Raw genomic sequence first — 22,451 nt, forward strand, 5'->3', positions numbered from 1 at the left:
GTTAGAGGGCCTGTCTGTGTTCACCTTGTGGTTGTGAGTTTTTATTCATGTTCCAGTGGGGTGTTACTGGGGACGTTACGGATCGTGTTTTGTTTTGTAGTTTGTTTCAACATTAAAGTCATCATGTTCCTCCCAACGCTGCGCTTTGGTCCCTACTTTATTGGCTGATACGTGACAGTAATACGTAATGTGGGAGTCTGTGTAATACTGTCTGGTGAGAGGCATCGTTGGGCAGATCACGGCTGGGTCTTCCTCTGTAATCCGTAATGTGGGAGTCTGTGTAATACTGTCTGGTAGAGAGGCATCAGTTGGGCAGATCACGGCTGGGTCCTCCTCTGTAATCCGTAATGTGGGCGTCTGTGTAATACTGTCTGGTAGAGAGGCATCGTTAGGCAGATCACGGCTGGGTCCTCCTCTGTAATCCGTAATGTGGGAGTCTGTGTAATACTGTCTGGTAGAGAGGCATCGTTGGGCAGATCACGGCTGGGTCTTCCTTTGTAATCCGTAATGTGGGAGTCTGTGTAATACTGTATGATTCCACCTTATTCTATATAGTTATTTTGCTCTTTTGATGACTCTGCGAAGGTCGTAGCTGGACTCATATGCAGTTATCTTAGCCAGCAAGCTAGCCAGCCAGCTAGCTAACATTAGCAATTTAGCCAACTAGCTATTAGCCTAGCCAGCCTAGCCAACTAGCTGTTAGCCTAGCCAGCCTAGCCAACTAGCTATTAGCCTTGCCAGTCTAGCCAACAAGCTATTAGCCTAGCCAGCCTAGCCAACTAGCTATTAGCCTAGCCAGCCTAGCCAACTACCACGGTTACTGTCGCAAGCTAGAGCCCAACTACTGGAGACCAGCTAGAACACAACAAAACTAAAACATGACCACAGATCAAAGCAAAGAGAGAGCAGAGACTTACAAATTGATGGCTGGGACCCATCAGATGGTCAAACTTTTAAAAGAGTGCAGGCTGAGTTAGCTACCAAAGCGAGGGGGAGATGGGCGCTCCGAGGGAGAGTCAGGAAAATCCCAAAAAGATAGATTCCAGATTACCGTCAGCTAGCGCGCTAGCACTAAGCCAAGGTGGAAAAAGTTACAGAGAACATGGCTAAAAGTTGACAAAACAAAAAGGAGAACAGACGAGGTACTCACAATTAGAGCAAGCAGGTAGGATTTTCCCTTTCGTTTTGAGCCCACGGCAAGAAGGCACCAGAGCCTGCCATGCTAACGGATTCCCACTAGATAACACAGCCACAATGTCTGTGAAGAGCATGCTGCGTGCCCCATCTGCATCTTGTTTACATCACACTTCCTCGTGATTGGTGAATTGTAGCTTTCCACCGCCAACACTTGGTCCGGAATGTAACTACATGCTGGCATGGCTAGTGGCTAACGTTAGCCAGCTTGAGCAAGCTACGAGCTAGCATACGAACTCGGTAGCGCAGAGTAGATCATTCGGATGACATTGAGAAATAGAGGATTATGTTAATGAATTTGTATAAACCAAAAACATAACTATGTTTTTTACTTATAGGTAACCAGATGGTGACCACAACTAAGTTATTAAGTATTTGACCATACTGTGTTACATTGGTGAGTAAAAAACTCATGCTTCTTACCTTTTAATGGATGTGATGTTTTAAATCTATAGTTCAGCTTCACTCCTCTGCTCCTCTAGGGCAGTGCTGCCCCGTTACCAGGCTGTTGAGAGAACTAGTAGATCATGGTGATTAGAGCTGCTCCACTGCTGCTACTGTTGAAAACTAACTCAGAGCCACTTCCTGTCCACTTCCAGTCCACTTCCAGTCCACTTCCTGTCCACTTCCTGTCCACTTCCTGTCCACTTCCAGTCCACTTCCTGTCCACTTCCAGTCCACTTCCTGTCCACTTCCAGTCCACTTCCTGTCCACTTCCAGTGCACTTCCTCTCCACTTCCAGTCCACTTCCTGTCCACTTCCAGTCCACTTCTGTCCACTTCCAGTCCACTTCCTGTCCACTTCCAGTGCACTTCCTCTCCACTTCCAGTCCACTTCCTGTCCACTTCTGTCCACTTCCTGTCCACTTCCAGTCCACTTCCTGTCCACTTCCAGTCCACTTCCTGTCCACTTCCAGTCCACTTCCTGTCCACTTCCAGTGCACTTCCTCTCCACTTCCAGTCCACTCTGTCCACTTCAGTCCACTTCCTGTCCACTTCCTGTCCACTTCCTGTCCACTTCCTGTCCACGCGCCAAATGACTTATGGTCTGTCCTGATTGCTGTCCCTCTAAGGATACTCTGTCAGTGATCTAATACACTTGTGTTATCTACGTTGTCTTGCTCCCACACCGTGGCGTAAAGGACTTCAGTAAAAAATACTTTAAGTACTACTTACAGTGGGGGAAAAAAGTATTTAGTCAGCCACCAATTGTGCAAGTTCTCCCACTTAAAAGATGAGAGAGGCCTGTAATTTTCATCATAGGTACATGTCAACTATGACAGACAAATTGAGATTTTTTTCCCAGAAGATCACATTGTAGGATTTTTATGAATTTATTTGCAAATTATGGTGGAAAATAAGTATTTGGTCACCTACAAACAAGCAAGATTTCTGGCTCTCACAGACCTGTAACTTCTTCTTTAAGAGGCTCCTCTGTCCTCCACTCGTTACCTGTATTAATGGCACCTGTTTGAACTTGTTATCAGTATAAAAGACACCTGTCCACAACCTCAAACAGTCACACTCCAAACTCCACTATGGCCAAGACCAAAGAGCTGTCAAAGGACACCAGAAACAAAATTGTAGACCTGCACCAGGCTGGGAAGATTGAATCTGCAATAGGTAAACAGCTTGGTTTGAAGAAATCAACTGTGGGAGCAATTATTAGGAAATGGAAGACATACAAGACCACTGATAATCTCCCTCGATCTGGGGCTCCACACAAGATCTCCCCCTGTGGGGTCAAAATGATCACAAGAACGGTGAGCAAAAATCCCAGAACCACACGGGGGGACCTAGTGAATGACCTGCAGAGAGCTGGGACCAAAGTAACAAAGCCTACCATCAGTAACACACTACGCCGCCAGGGACTCAAATCCTGCAGTGTCAGACGTGTCCCCCTGCTTAAGCCAGTACATGTCCAGGCCCGTCTGAAGTTTGCTAGAGTGCATTTGGATGATCCAGAAGAGGATTGGGAGAATGTCATATGGTCAGATGAAACCAAAATATAACTTTTTGGTAAAAACTCAACTCGTCGTGTTTGGAGGACAAAAGAATGCTGAGTTGCATCCAAAGAACACCATACCTACTGTGAAGCATGGGGGTGGAAACATCATGCTTTGGGGCTGTTTTTCTGCAAAGGGACCAGGGCGACTGATCTGTGTAAAGGAAAGAATGAATGGGGCCATGTATCGGAGATTTTGAGTGAAAACCTCCTTCCATCAGCAAGGGCATTGAAGATGAAACGTGGCTGGGTCTTTCAGCATGACAATGATCCCAAAAACACCGCCCGGGCAACGAAGAGTGGCTTCGTAAGAAGCATTTCAAGGTCCTGGAGTGGCCTAATGCAGTCTCAGATCTCAACCCCATAGAAAATCTTTGGAGGGGAGTTGAAAGTCCGTGTTGCAGCGACAGCCCCAAAACATCACTGCTCTAGAGGAGATCTGCATGGAGGAATGGGCCAAAATACCAGCAACAGTGTGTGAAAACCTTGTGAAGACTTACAGAAAAGCGTTTGACCTGTGTCATTGCCAACAAACGGTATATTACAAAGTATTGAGAAACTTTTGTTATTGACCAAATACTTAATTTCCACCATAATTTGCAAATCAATTCATTAAAAATCCTACAATGTGATTTTCTGGAGAAAAAAATTCTAATTTTGTCCGTCATAGTTGACGTGTACCTATGATGAAATTACAGGCCTCTCTCATCTTTTAAGTGGGAGAACTTGCACAATTGGTGGCTGACTAAATACTTTTTTCCCCACTTACGTCAATAAGCTGCTGTAAGTACTGATCACACTGTTGTACGAGAGAGAGGAAGAGTTAAGTAAAATACTTAAGTAAAAATACTTTAAAGTACTACTTAAGTAGTTTTTGGGGTATCTGCACTTTACTTTACTATTTATATTTTTGAAAACTTTTACTTACTACATTCCTAAAGAAAATATTGTACTTTTTACTCCATACATTTTCCCTGACAACCAAAAGTACTCGTTACATTTTGAATGCTTTGCAGGACAGGAAAAATGGTCCAATTCACGCATTTATCAAGAGAACATCCCTGGTCATCCCCTACTGCCTCTGATCTAGCGGACTCACTAAACACACATGCATCTTTTGTAAATAATGTCTGAGTGTTGGAGCGTGCCCAATGGCTATCCGTAAATTAAAAAAAAACAAGAATATGGTGCCGTCTGGTTTGCTTACTTGTTAGATTAATTTGGATTTTAAGAATAATGACTAAAGAATTTCACCCCAAACACAGTATAAATTTTAGAATTATCATGTAGTGTCAACCCACTAACAGAAGGGGCGTTACTAACCATTCAAGGGGGAAGGCGGGAAACTGTTTAAGGAAGCCACCTAAAGGTGGGAGGAGCATAGTGTCTTTGTTTGTCAAGGAGTATAAAAAAACAGGATATTTGTGTTTTTGAGCAGAGCTCTCCATGAATAAATTTACCGATAATTACTTGTGGATTGTGGACCTTGAATCATTGATGATTAAAACCAGAGCTTTACAACCTCTGGTAATGATTCAAGCTTAGGTCGAATTAGAGATAGAAATTCACAGACAGATTGGTCCTTCAAGCCGGATCTACATCTTTATCGTTCTAGAGACACCGATATCGGTACGGCCGGGTGAATGCATCCGTGAAGAATAGTCCTTGCCTTCGACGTTAAGGTTAATAAACAGGCGGTGATTACTCTTTATGAACGATAAAGACGTTAACAAGTTTGAAAAAGCATTTTTAATCCAGACTGCGAGGAAAAGGTCAGTAATTTTTATTCATGGATTTTGGTAAAATGAGTTGAACTTAGTTACCAAAGTCAAAGAAGGTAATAATTATTACGACAGGGAGGGTCCGCTAATTGATCCTAGAGGTAAATAGCTATTACAAAAAAAAACTAGTCCGAATGACATGGTAGTGAATTGCAATCACAAATGTAAACTAAGTTAATATTGTCATTGTACGAATTGCAATGTTCAGTAGCAAACAGGGAAATAATTATCATCGTATGAGAGGATGTGTCGGGAGTTCTATATGCGACTGGGCATTTGCTGGAACTTTTGCAAACAAGTTTATCAGATGATAAGGTCGTGTATGTGTGAGACTTAATCCCTCGGGAGACGTGATCATTATTTCAGGGGTGGAGGAAAAATAAGTTGCGTGAGGAAAATTGGGTAACTTATTCTTTTCATGAAACCGGAGGGTTTTAAATAGAAACTCTGGGTTAGGGGTTAAATAATTTTAAAGGGTTAATTACAAAAGCAAGAGGCGCACTAAGAGATTAGCTCCTACGAAAATAATTTGGGAGTGAATTATTTAAAAAACAAAAAGGGGGGGGAGGGATCTCTTATTGTTCCGGGCCGCCATGAGAAAGACATCTTCTAAAACAAGTCCGAGAATTAACGGGAGATGAAAGAAATATGTTTTATGGATTCATTTGAGTGGCGCAGTGGTCTAAGGCACTGCATCGCAGGGCTAACTGTGCCACTAGAGATCCTGGTTGGGATCCAGGTTCTGTCGCAGCCGACAGCGACCGAGATCTCATGGGCGGCGCACAATGGGCCCAGCGTCCGTCCAGGGTAGGGGGAAAATGGCCGGCAGGGATGGAGCTCAGTTGATAGAGCATGGTGTTTGCAACGCCAGGGTTATGGGTTCGATTCCCACGGGGGGGAGGCCAGTAAAAAAAATAAAGATAAAAAAAATAAAAATGTATTCACTAGGTTGCTCAGGATAGGAGCGTCTGCTGGGTGACTAGAATGTAAATGTATTATCATTGATTCAGTAATGATAGGAGGGAAGTAGCGATAGAGCTGAGAGGGTTGAGAGTTGAGGACAAGGAGAATGATTTGTGGCTCTGGTTGGCGGGAAAAAGGAGAGGCAGAGACAGACTTAGAGAGACAGAGGAAGTTAGAGAGGGAGAGAATAAAAGGCTGAGAGACAGAGATAACAGTTTCTGGAGCTTGAAAAGCAGAGACTAACAGAGTAAGAAAAGGAACAGACGAGAGCAGAGTATTTAATGGCCACTAGGGGAAATAGCTGGGATCGGTAGAACTCCAGGATAGAAGAGGAGAGAGATTTACTAGGGGGTGGATCAAATAATTGATAATGGATCATTTGAATGAGATCACATGTAGCAGATTTAGAGTAATCAATGAAATAATCATTGTATACCTCGAGAAATTTTGAGGGGATTTTATGAAGTTAGGCAGTATTTAGGTCATAAGAGGGAGCTACCAAATTAAGTTGAGCCTAACTATCTTTGATTGTTATTTTTCAATTGGGTTTTTCAAATAAAATAAAAACACACCCAGCATGATGTTTATAAAGGGTTGTTATGTTGAATTTAGGGAATTTTCAACAGTTCATAGGTGGTGTTTACTATGCTGTGGGATGGAACGGTTTATTGGGTGATATTTGAAACTAAATTCATGGAATAAGCTGCAGTAATCGAAGAATGTACAATCTAAGTGAGACAACTATTGCCTAGATCATTGATTTAGCAATAGGGTCAGGTAGATAAGGACTAGGAAAAAATGTTTTTGACTTGTCATGTCCAACAATCAGTCTTCAGGTCAAGCCCGGAGAGCCGGGGTAGAACAGAGGTTGAACTAAACATAAGTGTTTTTACAAGATAAGAGATTGTTTGATTGGATTACTAATTGATTCTGAACTGAATGAAAGTCGAATTATTCCGCCATAAAGACAAAGGAAGTGGGAGGAGCAATAAAGAAGCAAAAGACAATCTCAAAAAATGAAAGGCATGGCAATTGGTTGATAAATTACCCAAGGGAATGTTTAGGAAGGTGGAAAAAAATTGACACATAAGCAGAACTATGTGTCAAGAGGGGGAAGAGGCTAATTGTATTAGATAATATACGAAGGAGAGGACAAAATACTTTTTTAAAAAAAACATTTTTTAGATAGTCTAAAAAGAGAATGCAGTCAGAAATTGTTACATTAATCTGAACATGTGAAGATAGTTTATTAACCACACCCGTATGTCAGAGGTTTTGTGCCCCACAGGTGAACTAAAGGAGAAGGTGACCCACTATCTAACCAGGTGACTGGTGAGCATCCAGTCACTAGAAGGAAAACTGGAAGCAGGCCTGTTGGGAAGGGCCCTATCAGGTTATGCTGGTAACCACCTTGGCCATTAGAATAGCAGAGAGAGGAACCTGGGTCCATGTTACCCACTGCAAGATAGGTAGGACCACATACAAGCACCGCTTAGCACCGCAGAGTTGACGGAGCGGAACTGCGCCACAGGGTGCTGGGGGTCATCTCTGTCAACGAAGATCTCCTACCCAGACCTATCATCACTGTAGTGTGTTCCTAGGGTGTGAGTATGGGGTGGTACCGAGCAGAAGGACTCAAGACAGGAGAGGGTTGGGGGTTTTTGGGAATATGGGTGACCCTGAGCTGCATCATAGTCTCGGCAATAGTCGTGGTAGGTCAAAATCCACCACCACCTCGCACCAATTACGCTATGGCCTTACCATTATTAAGAAATAAAGGGAAAGCGACCCGACATACTGACCATCAAGGGCGAGTGATCTACAAAATAGGAGTCAGAGAAGGGTGGGAAGTAAGATTCAAAATTATGATTAGGGATCTTATCAGAGCGGATAAGCAAGCAACATGGGATTATAAAATCCCATTATATTTATGTTCAGCCCCTCAGCCGGATTGTTCCTGGGCTCAGGTATTTAGACATACTGGGGGAAGGAGATATGAGACGGGGCTGGACGTCCAGATGGAGGATAAGAAGGTAGAACGACATCCCCACGGAGATGTAAAGGTCACTAAAGAGGACATGAGAAGAACTTACTGGGCTTGCGCGGACGTATACGGACCGGGATGCTTGTCTAAGATTACATTTGATGGTATTTGATGATATTTGATGAGTCAAAAGATATAGAGGAGCAGGTACTGTCATTAATCCACTAACAGCAATAGACCGAAGTAGATCAGTCAAGGGATGACGAGTCAATTCAACTAACCCGTCCACTATGAAAGATTTTCTCCTCCAAGAATGGAACAATGGGGAAGTGGAGGGGTCCCTGATGAGAATATCTGGTTAAAGTGGATGAAATACACCTAGGGCCTTGGGGGAGACCAATTGTTATGCATGCTCCATTGGGCGACCAACAATGTTGACCGCCCAATGCCAAAGGCAATGTTTCCCTGTGTATTAGACCTGGGGTCCAATCAAAAAGAGCCAAATTGCACAAGGACTGGTTTTGCCAGGAGTTGAAAGTGAATCTAGGTGGGCTGGCCGAGTATGTCAATTTTGCCCAGCCCACCAGATTCACTTTAACTCTCGAACACCTAGTGTTACAGACATAGAAATGGCACCCGTAACTTGGGTGATTTTGATGGCTGTAAGGAGATAATTAATGTGACTGATTTAGATAAGGAAGGAAGGGAAAAAAAAATTTGGAACCTAACCATCCCCTTTGACTGATGTGTGGTGGGCATGCACTAACAAAGGGAGCATTAACGGCAGACATTACCAGAGGGATGGGTGGGTACTTGTGCACCAGTATTGTTGGTCCAACCTGTAAGAATTGGTCATCAAAGACCAGTGACAGGAAGAATAATTAGGAGAAAAATAAATAAGTCAGGAAGGAAATAGCCCAATTTGGATAGATGGTATAGGCATCCCCAGGGGTGTTCCAGACTAATACAAAGCTATAAATCAAATATGGGAGAGTTTTTACTACAACATTTTTCTGGTGGGGGACAAACAAAAATATGGATTGGATAAATTATATCTATTACAACCAACAGCGATTTATTGACAAGACTAGAGATGCAGTAAAGGGGATCTCTGAGCGATTATCCGCCATCCCGCTCATAACTTAGTAGAGGTTGGTTCTAGATCAGGCAGAAAGGGGCCGGTGTCTATAGAAAGATAAGCCATTGTTGCATATTTATCCCTAACAACACCACACCGGATGGGACAGTCACCAGAGCTCTTACAGAATTAACTGCACTAAGTGAAGGATGAACTGAACTCAAGTTAGTACATTGTGGATAGATGGTTTGATTAAATATTTGGTAAATGAAAACCTAGCAGCCACCATCTTAGGAGCGATCAGTGTTTGTATGGGTATTCTTGTATTATGTGGTTGTTGTCTTGTTCCCTGTGTCCGAGGATTGGTGAGTCAGGCGTTGGTGAAATAAACAATGATTAGAGATGGACTGACTCCGGACTCTGACCAGGGAATGTGAAAAACAATCCTCCAGGCTTGGTGGATGACGAGGGATTTGGACCCTGAAAGACCGCAATTGGATGAAATGTTTATTAGTTCTGATGTGATCTCTGACATTAATCATGCTTGTAAAATGCATTTATCCTGAATGTGGGAATATTTAGTCAAAGGGGTGGATTGTTAGATTAATTTGGATTTTAAGAATAATGACTAAAGAATTTCACCCCAAACACAGTATAAATGTTAGAATTATCATGTAGTGTCAACCCACTAACAGAGGGCGGTGTACTAACCATTCAAGGGGAAGGCGGGAACTGTTTAAGGAAGCCACCTAAAGGTGGGAGGAGCATAGTGCCTTTGTTTGTCAAGGAGTATAAAAAAACAGGATATTTGTGTTTTTGAGCAGAGCTCTCCATGAATAAATTTACCGATAATTACTTGTGGATTGTGGACCTTGAATCATTGATGATTAAAACCAGAGCTTTACAACCTCTGGTAATGATTCAAGCTTAGGTCGAATTAGAGATAGAAATTCACATGACATTACTATAAGGAATTTGAAATTATTTATACTTGTACTTGTACTTTGATACTTAAGTACATTTTATCAATTACATTTACTTTTGATACTTCAGTATATTTAAAACCAAATACTTTTAGACTCAAGTAGTATTTTACTGGGTGACTTTCATTTTTACTTGAGTCATTTTCTATTAAGGTATCTTTACTTTTACTCAAGTATGACAATTGGGTACTTTTTCCACCACTGCTCCCACATGATTAGAGCCTTATAGGTATTTCTGGTTGCCTACAAGAACAAACCTAATAATGTCTTTGGGTTATTACATATTTATTCACTTATTTACACTGAGAATATATTTTCAATAACAAAAAAACTTAGTTTTTACAGCTGTTTGAAGCTGGTGGACCACAACTAAAGTTACTTTCTGGTTTGATCCATTAGTCTATAAATTAGTTTAAATGTGTTGCTAAGTGCTGTCAGTAGATTATTCAAGTTGAATGACAGCAATGGAAGGAGATTGTGATGGCTGTGTTTGTGTTTGTGTGTTGCCATGGCATTAGGAGATCATCTGTACCTGGAAAGATGATGTGGTGAGAGAATGCTGTGACATTAGCACCTGGAAAGATGATGTGGTGAGAGAATGCTGTGACATTAGCACCTGGAAAGATGATGTGGTGAGAGAATGCTGTGACATTAGTACCTGGAAAGATGATGTGTTGAGAGAATGCTGTGACATTAGCACCTGGAAAGATGATGTGGTGAGAGAATGCTGTGACATTAGCACCTGGAATGATGATGTGGTGAGAGAATGCTGTGACATTAGCACCTGGAAAGATGATGTGGTGAGAGAATGCTGTGACATTAGTACCTGGAAAGATGATGTGGTGAGAGAATGCTGTGACATTAGTACCTGGAAAGATGATGTGGTGTGAGAATGCTGTGACATTAGTACCTGGAAAGATGATGTGGTGAGAGAACCACAGAGCAACACTCATCCCCAGCCTCATCCCTCCACCCCCAGGAATAACAGAGCAACACTCATCCCCAGCTTCATCCCTCCACCCCAGGAACAAAAAGAGCAACACTCATCCCCAGCCTCATCCCTCCACCCCCAGGATCCACAGAGCAACACTCATCCCCAGCCTCATCCCCCAGGTACCACAGAGCAACACTCATCCCCAGCCTCATCCCCCAGGTACCACAGAGCAACACTCATCCCCAGCCTCATCCCTCCACCCCCAGGAACAAAAGAGCAACACTCATCCCCAGCCTCATCCCTCCACCCCCAGGAACAAAAGAGCAACACTCATCCCCAGCCTCATCACTCCACCCACAGGTACCAAAGAGCAACACTAATTCCCAGCCTCATCCCCCCAGGTACCAGAGAGTAACACTCATCTCCAGGCTCATCCCTCCACCCCCAGGAACCACAGAGCAACACTCATCCCCATCCTCATCCCTCCACCTCCAGGTACCACAGAGCAACACTCATCCCCAGTCTCATCTCCACTGGCCTCCAGAGCAACACTCATCCCCATCCTCATCCCTCCACCCCTAGGTACCACAGAGCAACACTCATCCCCAGCCTAAACCCCCCCAGGTACCAGAGAGCAACACTCATCCCCAGCCTCATCCCTCCACCCCCAGGTACCACAGAGCAACACTCATCCCCAGCCTCATCCCTCCACCACCAGGAACCACAGAGCAACACTCATCCCCATGCTCATCCCCTGGCCCCCCAGGAACCACAGAGCAACACTCATCCCCAGCCTCATCCCCCCCAGGTACCACAGAGCAACACTCATCCCCAGCCTCATCCCCCCCAGGTACCACAGAGCAACACTCATCCCCAGCCTCATCCCTCCACCCCCAGGTACCACAGAGCAACACTCATCCCCAGCCTCATCCCCCCAGGTACCTACAGAGCAACACTCATCCCCAACCTCATCCCTCCACCCCCAGGTACCACAGAGCAACACTCATCCCCAGCCTCATCCCCCCACCCCCAGGTACCACAGAGCAACACTCATCCCCAGCCTCATCCCCCAGGTACCACAGAGCAACACTCATCCCCAGCCTCATCCCCCCAGGTACCAAAGAGCAACACTCATCCCCAGCCTCATCCCTCCACCACCAGGAACCACAGAGCAACACTCATCCCCAGCCTCATCCCCCCCAGGTACCACAGAGCAACACTCATCCCCAGCCTCATCCCTCCACCACCAGGAACCACAGAGCAACACTCATCCTCGACCTCATCCCCCAGGTACCAAAGAGCAACAGTCATCCCCAGCCTCATCCCCCAGGTACCACAGAGCAACACTCATCCCCAGCCTCATCCCTCCACCCCCAGGATCCACAGAGCAACACTCATCCCCAGCCTCATCCCCCAGGTACCACAGAGCAACACTCATCCCCCAGCCTCATCCCTCCACCCCCAGGTACCACAGAGCAACACTCATCCCCAGCCTCATCCCTCCACCCCAGGTACCACAGAGCAACACTCATCCCCAGCCTCATCCCTCCACCCCCAGATACCACAGAGCAACACTCATCCCCAGTCTCATCTCCCCTGGCCCCCAGAGCAACATTCATCCCCAGCCTCATCTACCCTGGCCCCCAGCGCAACACTCATCCCCAACCTCATCCCTCCACCAACAGGTACCACAGAGCAACACTCATCCCCAACCTCATCCCTCCACCCCCAGGTACCACAGAGCAACACTCATCCCCAGCCTCATCCCTCCACCCCCAGGATCCACAGAGCAACACTCATCCCCAGCCTCATCCCTCCACCCCCAGGATCCACAGAGCAACACTCATCCCCAGCCTCATCCCCCCCAGGTACCAGAGAGCAACACTCATCCCCAGCCTCATCCCTCCACCCCCAGGTACCACAGAGCAACACTCATCCCCAGCCTCATCCCTCCACCCCAGGTACCACAGAGCAACACTCATCCCCAGCCTCATCCCTCCACCCCAGATACCACAGAGCAACACTCATCCCCAGTCTCATCTCCCCTGGCCCCCAGAGCAACACTCATCCCCAGCCTCATCTACCCTGGCCCCCAGCGCAACACTCATCCCCAACCTCATCCCTCCACCAACAGGTACACAGAGCAACACTCATCCCCAACCTCATCCCTCCACCCCCAGGAACCACAGAGCAACACTCATCCCCAACCTCATCCCCTCCACCCCCCAGGTACCACAGAGCAACACTCATCCCCAGCCTCATCCCTCCACCCCCAGGATCCACAGAGCAACACTCATCCCCAGCCTCATCCCTCCACCCCCAGGATCCACAGAGCAACACTCATCCCCAACCTCATCCCTCCACCAACAGGTACCACAGAGCAACACTCATCCCCAACCTCATCCCTCCACCCCCCAGGTACCACAGAGCAACACTCATCCCCAGCCTCATCCCTCCACCCCCAGGTACCACAGAGCAACACTCATCCCCAGCCTCATCCCTCCACCCCAGGTACCACAGAGCAACACTCATCCCCAGCCTCATCCCCCCAGGTACCACAGAGCAACACTCATCCCCAACCTCATCCCTCCACCCCCCAGGTACCGCAGGGCAACACTCACCCCCAGCCTCATCCCTCCACCCCCAGGTACCACAGAGCAACACTCATCCCCAGCCTCATCCCCCAGGTACCACAGAGCAACACTCATCCCCAACCTCATCCCTCCACCCCCCAGGTAGACCACAGAGCAACACTCATCCCCAGTCTCATCCCTCCACCCCCAGGAACAAAAGAGCAACACTCATCCCCAGCCTCATCCCCTGGCCCCAGGTAACACAGAGCAACACTCATCCCCAGCCTCATCCCCCAGGGTGCCACAGAGCAACACTCATCCCCAGCCTCATCCCTCCACCCCCAGGTAACACAGAGCAACACTCATCCCCAGCCTCATCCCCCAGGTACCACAGAGCAACACTCGTCCCCAGCCTCATCCCCCAGGTACCACAGAGCAACACTCATCCCCAGCCTCATCCCTCCACCCCCAGGTACCACAGGAACAACACTCATCCCCAGCCTCATCCCCCCAGGTACCACAGAGCAACACTCATCCCCAGCCTCATCCCCCCAGGTACCAAAGAGCAACACTCATCCCCAGCCTTACTACTAACCCACTACAGTACAGTTGGACTGACCCATACTACTAACCCACTACAGTAGAGTTGGACTGACCCATACTACTAACCCACTACAGTACAGTTGGACTGACCCATACTACTAACCCACTACAGTACAGTTGGACTGACCTATACTACTAACCCACTACAGTAGAGTTGGACTGACCCATACTACTAACCCACCCCAGTACAGTTGGACTGACCCATACTACTAACCCACTACAGTACAGTTGGACTGACCCATACTACTAACCCACTACAGTACAGTTGGACTGACCCATACTACTAACCCACTACAGTACAGTTGGACTGACCCATACTACTAACCCACCCCAGTACAGTTGGACTGACCCATACTACTAACCCACTACAGTACAGTTGGACTGACCCATACTACTAACCCACTACAGTACAGTTGGACTGACCCATATTACTAACCCACTACAGTACAGTTGGACTGACCCATACTACTAACCCACTACAGTACAGTTGGACTGACCCATACTACTAACCCACTACAGTACAGTTGGACTGACCCATACTACTAACCCACTACAGTACAGTTGGACTGACCCATACTACTAACCCACTACAGTACAGTTGGACTGACCCATACTACTAACCCACTACAGTACAGTTGGACTGACCCATACTACTAACCCACTACAGTACAGTTGGACTGACCCATACTACTAACCCACTACAGTACAGTTGGACTGACCCATACTACTAACCCACTACAGTACAGTTGGACTGACCCATACTACTAACCCACTACAGTACAGTTGGACTGACCCATACTACTAACCCACTACAGTACAGTTGGACTGACCCATACTACTAACCCACTACAGTACAGTTGGACTGACCCATACTACTAACCCACTACAATACAGTTGGACTGACCCATACTACTAACCCACTACAGTACAGTTGGACTGACCCATACTACTAACCCACTACAGTTGGACTGACCCATACTACTAACCCACTACAGTACAGTTGGACTGACCCATACTACTAACCCACTACAATACAGTTGGACTGACCCATACTACTAACCCACTACAGTACAGTTGGACTGACCCATACTACTAACCCACTACAGTACAGTTGGACTGACCCATATTACTAACCCACTACAGTACAGTTGGACTGACCCATACTACTAACCCACTACAGTACAGTTGGACTGACCCATACTACTAACCCACTACAGTACAGTTGGACTGACCCATACTACTAACCCACTACAGTACAGTTGGACTGACCCATACTACTAACCCGCCACGGTACAGTGGTTGGACTGACCCATACTACTACCCACTACAGTACAGTTGGACTGACCCATACTACTAACCCACTACAGTACAGTTGGACTGACCCATACTACTAACCCACTACAGTACAGTTGGACTGACCCATACTACTAACCCACTACAGTACAGTTGGACTGACCCATACTACTAACCCACTACAGTACAGTTGGACTGACCCATACTACTAACCCACTACAGTACAGTTGGACTGACCCATACTACTAACCCACTACAGTACAGTTGGACTGACCCATACTACTAACCCACTACAGTACAGTTGGACTGACCCATACTACTAACCCACTACAGTACAGTTGGACTGACCCATACTACTAACCCACTACAGTACAGTTGGACTGACCCATACTACTAACCCACTACAGTACAGTTGGACTGACCCAACTACTAACCCACTACAGTACAGTTGGACTGACCCATACTACTAACCCACTACAGTACAGTTGGACTGACCCATACTACTAACCCACTACAGTACAGTTGGACTGACCCATACTACTAACCCACTACAGTACAGTTGGACTGACCCATACTACTAACCCACTACAGTACAGTTGGACTGACCCATACTACTAACCCACTACAGTACAGTTGGACTGACCCATACTACTAACCCACTACAGTACAGTTGGACTGACCCATACTACTAACCCACTACAGTACAGTTGGACTGACCCATACTACTAACCCACTACAGTACAGTTGGACTGACCCATACTACTAACCCACTACACTACAGTTGGACTGACCCATACTACTAACCCACTACAGTACAGTTGGACTGACCCATACTACTAACCCACTACAGTACAGTTGGACTGACCCATACTACTAACCCACTACAGTACAGTTGGACTGACCCATACTACTAACCCACTACAGTACAGTTGGACTGACCCATACTACTAACCCACTACAGTACAGTTGGACTGACCCATACTACTAACCCACTACACTACAGTTGGACTGACCCATGCTACTAACCCACTACAGTACAGTTGGACTGACCCATACTACTAACCCACTACAGTACAGTTGGACTGACCCATACTACTAACCCACTACAGTACAGTTGGACTGACCCATACTACTAACCCACTACAGTACAGTTGGACTGACCCATACTACTAACCCACTACAGTACAGTTGGACTGACCCATACTACTAACCCACTACAGTACAGTTGGACTGACCTATACTACTAACCCACTACAGTACAGTTGGACTGACCCATACTACTAACCCACTACAGTTGGACTGACCCATACTACTAACCCACTACAGTACAGTTGGACTGACCCATACTACTAACCCACTACAGTACAGTTGGACTGACCCATACTACTAACCCACTACAGTACAGTTGGACTGACCCATACTACTAACCCACTACAGTACAGTTGGACTGACCCATACTACTAACCCACTACAGTACAGTTGGACTGACCCATACTACTAACCCACTACAGTACAGTTGGACTGACCCATACTACTAACCCACTACAGTACAGTTGGACTGACCCATACTACTAACCCACTACAGTACAGTTGGACTGACCCATACTACTAACCCACTACAGTACAGTTGGACTGACCCATACTACTAACCCACTACAGTACAGTTGGACTGACCCATACTACTAACCCACTACAGTACAGTTGGACTGACCCATACTACTAACCCACTAAGTACAGTTGGACTGACCCATACTACTAACCCACTACAGTACAGTTGGACTGACCCATACTACTAACCCACTACAGTACAGTTGGACTGACCCATACTACTAACCCACTACAGTACAGTTGGACTGACCCATACTACTAACCCACTACAGTACAGTTGGACTGACCCATACTACTAACCCACTACAGTACAGTTGGACTGACCCATACTACTAACCCACTACAGTACAGTTGGACTGACCCATACTACTAACCCACTACAGTACAGTTGGACTGACCCATACTACTAACCCACTACAGTACAGTTGGACTGACCCATACTACTAACCCACTACAGTACAGTTGGACTGACCCATACTACTAACCCACTACAGTACAGTTGGACTGACCCATACTACTAACCCACTACAGTACAGTTGGACTGACCCATACTACTAACCCACTACAGTACAGTTGGACTGACCCATACTACAACCCACGTACAGTTGGACTGACCCATACTACTAACCCACTACAGTACAGTTGGACTGACCCATACTACTAACCCACTTACAGTTGGACTGACCCATACTACTAACCCACTACAGTACAGTTGGACTGACCCATACTACTAACCCACTACAGTACAGTTGGACTGACCCATACTACTAACCCACTACAGTACAGTTGGACTGACCATACTACTAACCCACTACAGTACAGTTGGACTGACCCATACTACTAACCCATACAGTACAGTTGGACTGACCCATACTACTAACCCACTTACAGTTGGACTGACCCATACTACTAACCCACTTACAGTTGGACTGACCCATACTACTAACCCACTACAGTACAGTTGGACTGACCCATACTACTAACCCACTACAGTACAGTTGGACTGCATACTACTAACCCACTACAGTACAGTTGGACTGACCCATACTACTAACCCACTTACAGTTGGACTGACCCATACTACTAACCCACTACAGTACAGTTGGACTGACCCATACTACTAACCCACTACAGTACAGTTGGACTGACCCATACTACTAACCCACTACAGTACAGTTGGACTGACCCATACTACTAACCCACTACAAGTACAGTTGGACTGACCCATACTACTAACCCACTACAGTACAGTTGGACTGACCCATACTACTAACCCACTACAGTACAGTTGGACTGACCCATACTACTAACCCACTACAGTACAGTTGGACTGACCCATACTACTAACCCACTACAGTACAGTTGGACTGACCCATACTACTAACCCACTACAGTACAGTTGGACTGACCCATACTACTAACCCACTACAGTACAGTTGGATGACCCATACTACTAACCCACTACAGTACAGTTGGACTGACCCATACTACTAACCCACTACAGTACAGTTGGACTGACCCATACTACTAACCCAATACAGTACAGTTGGACTGACCCATACTACTAACCCACTACAGTACAGTTGGACTGACCCATACTACTAACCCACTACAGTACAGTTGGACTGACCCATACTACTAACCCACTACAGTACAGTTGACTGACCCATACTACTAACCCACTACAGTACAGTTGGACTGACCCATACTACTAACCCACTACAGTACAGTTGGACTGACCCATACTACTAACCCACTAGAGTACAGTTGGACTGACCCATACTACTAACCCACTACAGTACAGTTGGACTGACCCATACTACTAACCCACCCCAGTACAGTTGGACTGACCCATACTACTAACCCACTACAGTACAGTTGGACTGACCCATACTACTAACCCACTACAATACAGTTGGACTGACCCATACTACTAACCCACTACAGTACAGTTGGACTGATACTACTAACCCAGTACAGTTGGACTGACCCTACTACTAACCCACTACAGTACAGTTGGACTGACCCATACTACTAACCCACACAGTACAGTTGGACTGACCCATACTACTAACCCACTACATACAGTTGGACTGACCCATACTACTAACCCACTACAGTACAGTTGGACTGACCCATACTACTAACCCACTACAGTACAGTTGGACTGACCCATACTACTAACCCACTACAGTACAGTTGGAGACTGACCCATACTACTAACCCACTACAGTACAGTTGGACTGACCCATACTACTAACCCACTACAGTACAGTTGGACTGACCCATACTACTAACCCACTACAGTACAGTTGGACTGACCCATACTACTAACCCACTACAGTACAGTTGGACTGACCCATACTACTAACCCACTACAGTACAGTTGGACTGACCCATACTACTAACCCACTACAGTACAGTTGGACTGACCCATACTACTAACCCACTACAGTACAGTTGGACTGACCCATACTACTAACCCACTACAGTACAGTTGGACTGACCCATACTACTAACCCACTACAGTACAGTTGGACTGCCCATACTACTAACCCACTACAGCACAGTTGGACTGACCCATACTACTAACCCACTACAGTACAGTTGGACTGACCACTACTAACCCACTACAGTACAGTTGGACTGACCCATACTACTAACCCACTACAGTACAGTTGGACTGACCCATACTACTAACCCACTACAGTACAGTTGGACTAACCCATACTACTAACCCACTACAGTACAGTTGGACTGACCCATACTACTAACCCACTACAGTACAGTTGGACTGACCCATACTACTAACCCACTACGTACAGTTGGACTGACCCATACTACTAACCCACTACAGTACAGTTGGACTGACCCATACTACTAACCCACTACAGTACAGTTGGACTGACCCATACTACTAACCCACTACAGTACAGTTGGACTGACCCATACTACTAACCCACTACAGTACAGTTGGACTGACCCATACTACTAACCCACTACAGTACAGTTGGACTGACCCATACTACTAACCCACTACAGTACAGTTGGACTGACATACTACTAACCCACTACAGTACAGTTGGACTGACCCATACTACTAACCCACTACAGTACAGTTGGACTGACCCATACTACTAACCCACTACAGTACAGTTGGACTGACCCATACTACTAACCCACTACAGTACAGTTGGACTGACCCATACTACTAACCCACTACAGTACAGTTGGACTGACCCATACTACTACCCACTACACGTACAGTTGGACTGACCCATACTACTAACCCACTACAGTACAGTTGGACTGACCCATACTACTAACCCACTACAGTACAGTTGGACTGACACCATACTACTAACCCACTACAGTACAGTTGGACTGACCCATACTACTAACCCACTACGTACAGTTGGACTGACCCATACTACTAACCCACTACAGTACAGTTGGACTGACCCATACTACTAACCCACTACAGTACAGTTGGACTGACCCATACTAATAACCCACTACAGTACAGTTGGACTGACCCATACTACTAACCCACTACAGTACAGTTGGACTGACCCATACTACTAACCCACTACAGTACAGTTGGACTAACCCATACTACTAACCCACTACAGTACAGTTGGACTGACCCATACTACTAACCCACTACAGTACGTTGGACTGACCCATACTACTAACCCACTACAGTACAGTTGGACTGACCCATACTACTAACCCACTACAGTACAGTTGGACTGACCCATACTACTAACCCACTACAGTACAGTTGGACTGACCCATACTACTAACCCACTACAGTACAGTTGGACTGACCCATACTACTAACCCACTACAGTACAGTTGGACTGACCCATACTACTAACCCACTACAGTACAGTTGGACTGACCCATACTACTAACCCACTACAGTACAGTTGGACTGACCCATACTACTAACCCACTACAGTACAGTTGGACTGACCCATACTACTAACCCACCCCAGTACAGTTGGACTGACCCATACTATAACCCACTACAGTACAGTTGGACTGACCCATACTACTAACCCACTACAGTACAGTTGGACTGACCCATACTACTAACCCACTACAGTACAGTTGGACTGACCCATACTACTAACCCACTACAGTACAGTTGGACTGACCCATACTACTAACCCACTACAGTACAGTTGGACTGACCCATACTACTAAACCACTACAGTACAGTTGGACTGACCCATACCACTAACCCACTACAGTACAGTTGGACTGACCCATACTACTAACCCACTACAGTACAGTTGGACTGACCCATACTACTAACCCACTACAGTACAGTTGGACTGACCCATGCTACTAACCCACTACAGTACAGTTGGACTGACCCATACTACTAACCCACTACAGTACAGTTGGACTGACCCATACTACTAACCCACTACAGTACAGTTGGACTGACCCATACTACTAACCCACTACAGTACAGTTGGACTGCCCATACTACTAACCCACTACAGTACAGTTGGACTGACCCATACTACTAACCCACTACAGTACAGTTGGACTGACCCATACTACTAACCCACTACAGTACAGTTGGACTGACCCATACTACTAACCCACTACAGTACAGTTGGACTGACCCATACTATAACCCACTACAGTACAGTTGGACTGACCCATACTACTAACCCACTACAGTACAGTTGGACTGACCCATACTACTAACCCACTACAGTACAGTTGGACTGACCCATACTACTAACCCACTACAGTACAGTTGGACTGACCCATACTACTAACCCACTACAGTACAGTTGGACTGACCCATACTACTAACCCACTACAGTACAGTTGGACTGACCCATACTACTAACCCACTCGTACAGTTGGACTGACCCATACTACTAACCCACTACAGTACAGTTGGACTGACCCATACTACTAACCCACTACAATACAGTTGGACTGACCCATACTACTAACCCACTACAGTACAGTTGGACTGACCCATACTACTAACCCACTACAGTACAGTTGGACTGACCCATACTACTAACCCACTACAGTACAGTTGGACTGACCCATACTACTAACCCACTACAGTACAGTTGGACTGACCCATACTACTAACCCACTACAGTACAGTTGGACTGACCCATACTACTAACCCACTACAGTACAGTTGGACTGACCCATACTACTAACCCACTACAGTACAGTTGGACTGACCCATACTACTAACCCACTACAGTACAGTTGGACTGACCCATACTACTAACCCACTACAGTACAGTTGGACTGACCCATACTACTAACCCACTACAGTACAGTTGGACTGACCCATACTACTAACCCACTACAGTACAGTTGGACTGACCCATACTACTAACCCACTACAGTACAGTTGGACTGACCCATACTACTAACCCACTACAGTACAGTTGGACTGA

The 22,451-nt window shown here is 46.1% G+C and overlaps 1 pseudogene; it reads right to left on the minus strand.

Moving 5' to 3' along the window:
• Positions 1–1,766: 1,766 nt before the first annotated feature.
• LOC123487705 overlaps positions 1,767–22,451 on the minus strand; it is a 37,155-nt pseudogene continuing 16,470 nt past the window's right edge.

The sequence above is a fragment of the Coregonus clupeaformis genome, unplaced genomic scaffold (genome assembly GCF_020615455.1).
Source record: "Coregonus clupeaformis isolate EN_2021a unplaced genomic scaffold, ASM2061545v1 scaf1812, whole genome shotgun sequence".
Taxonomy (NCBI): domain Eukaryota; kingdom Metazoa; phylum Chordata; class Actinopteri; order Salmoniformes; family Salmonidae; genus Coregonus; species Coregonus clupeaformis.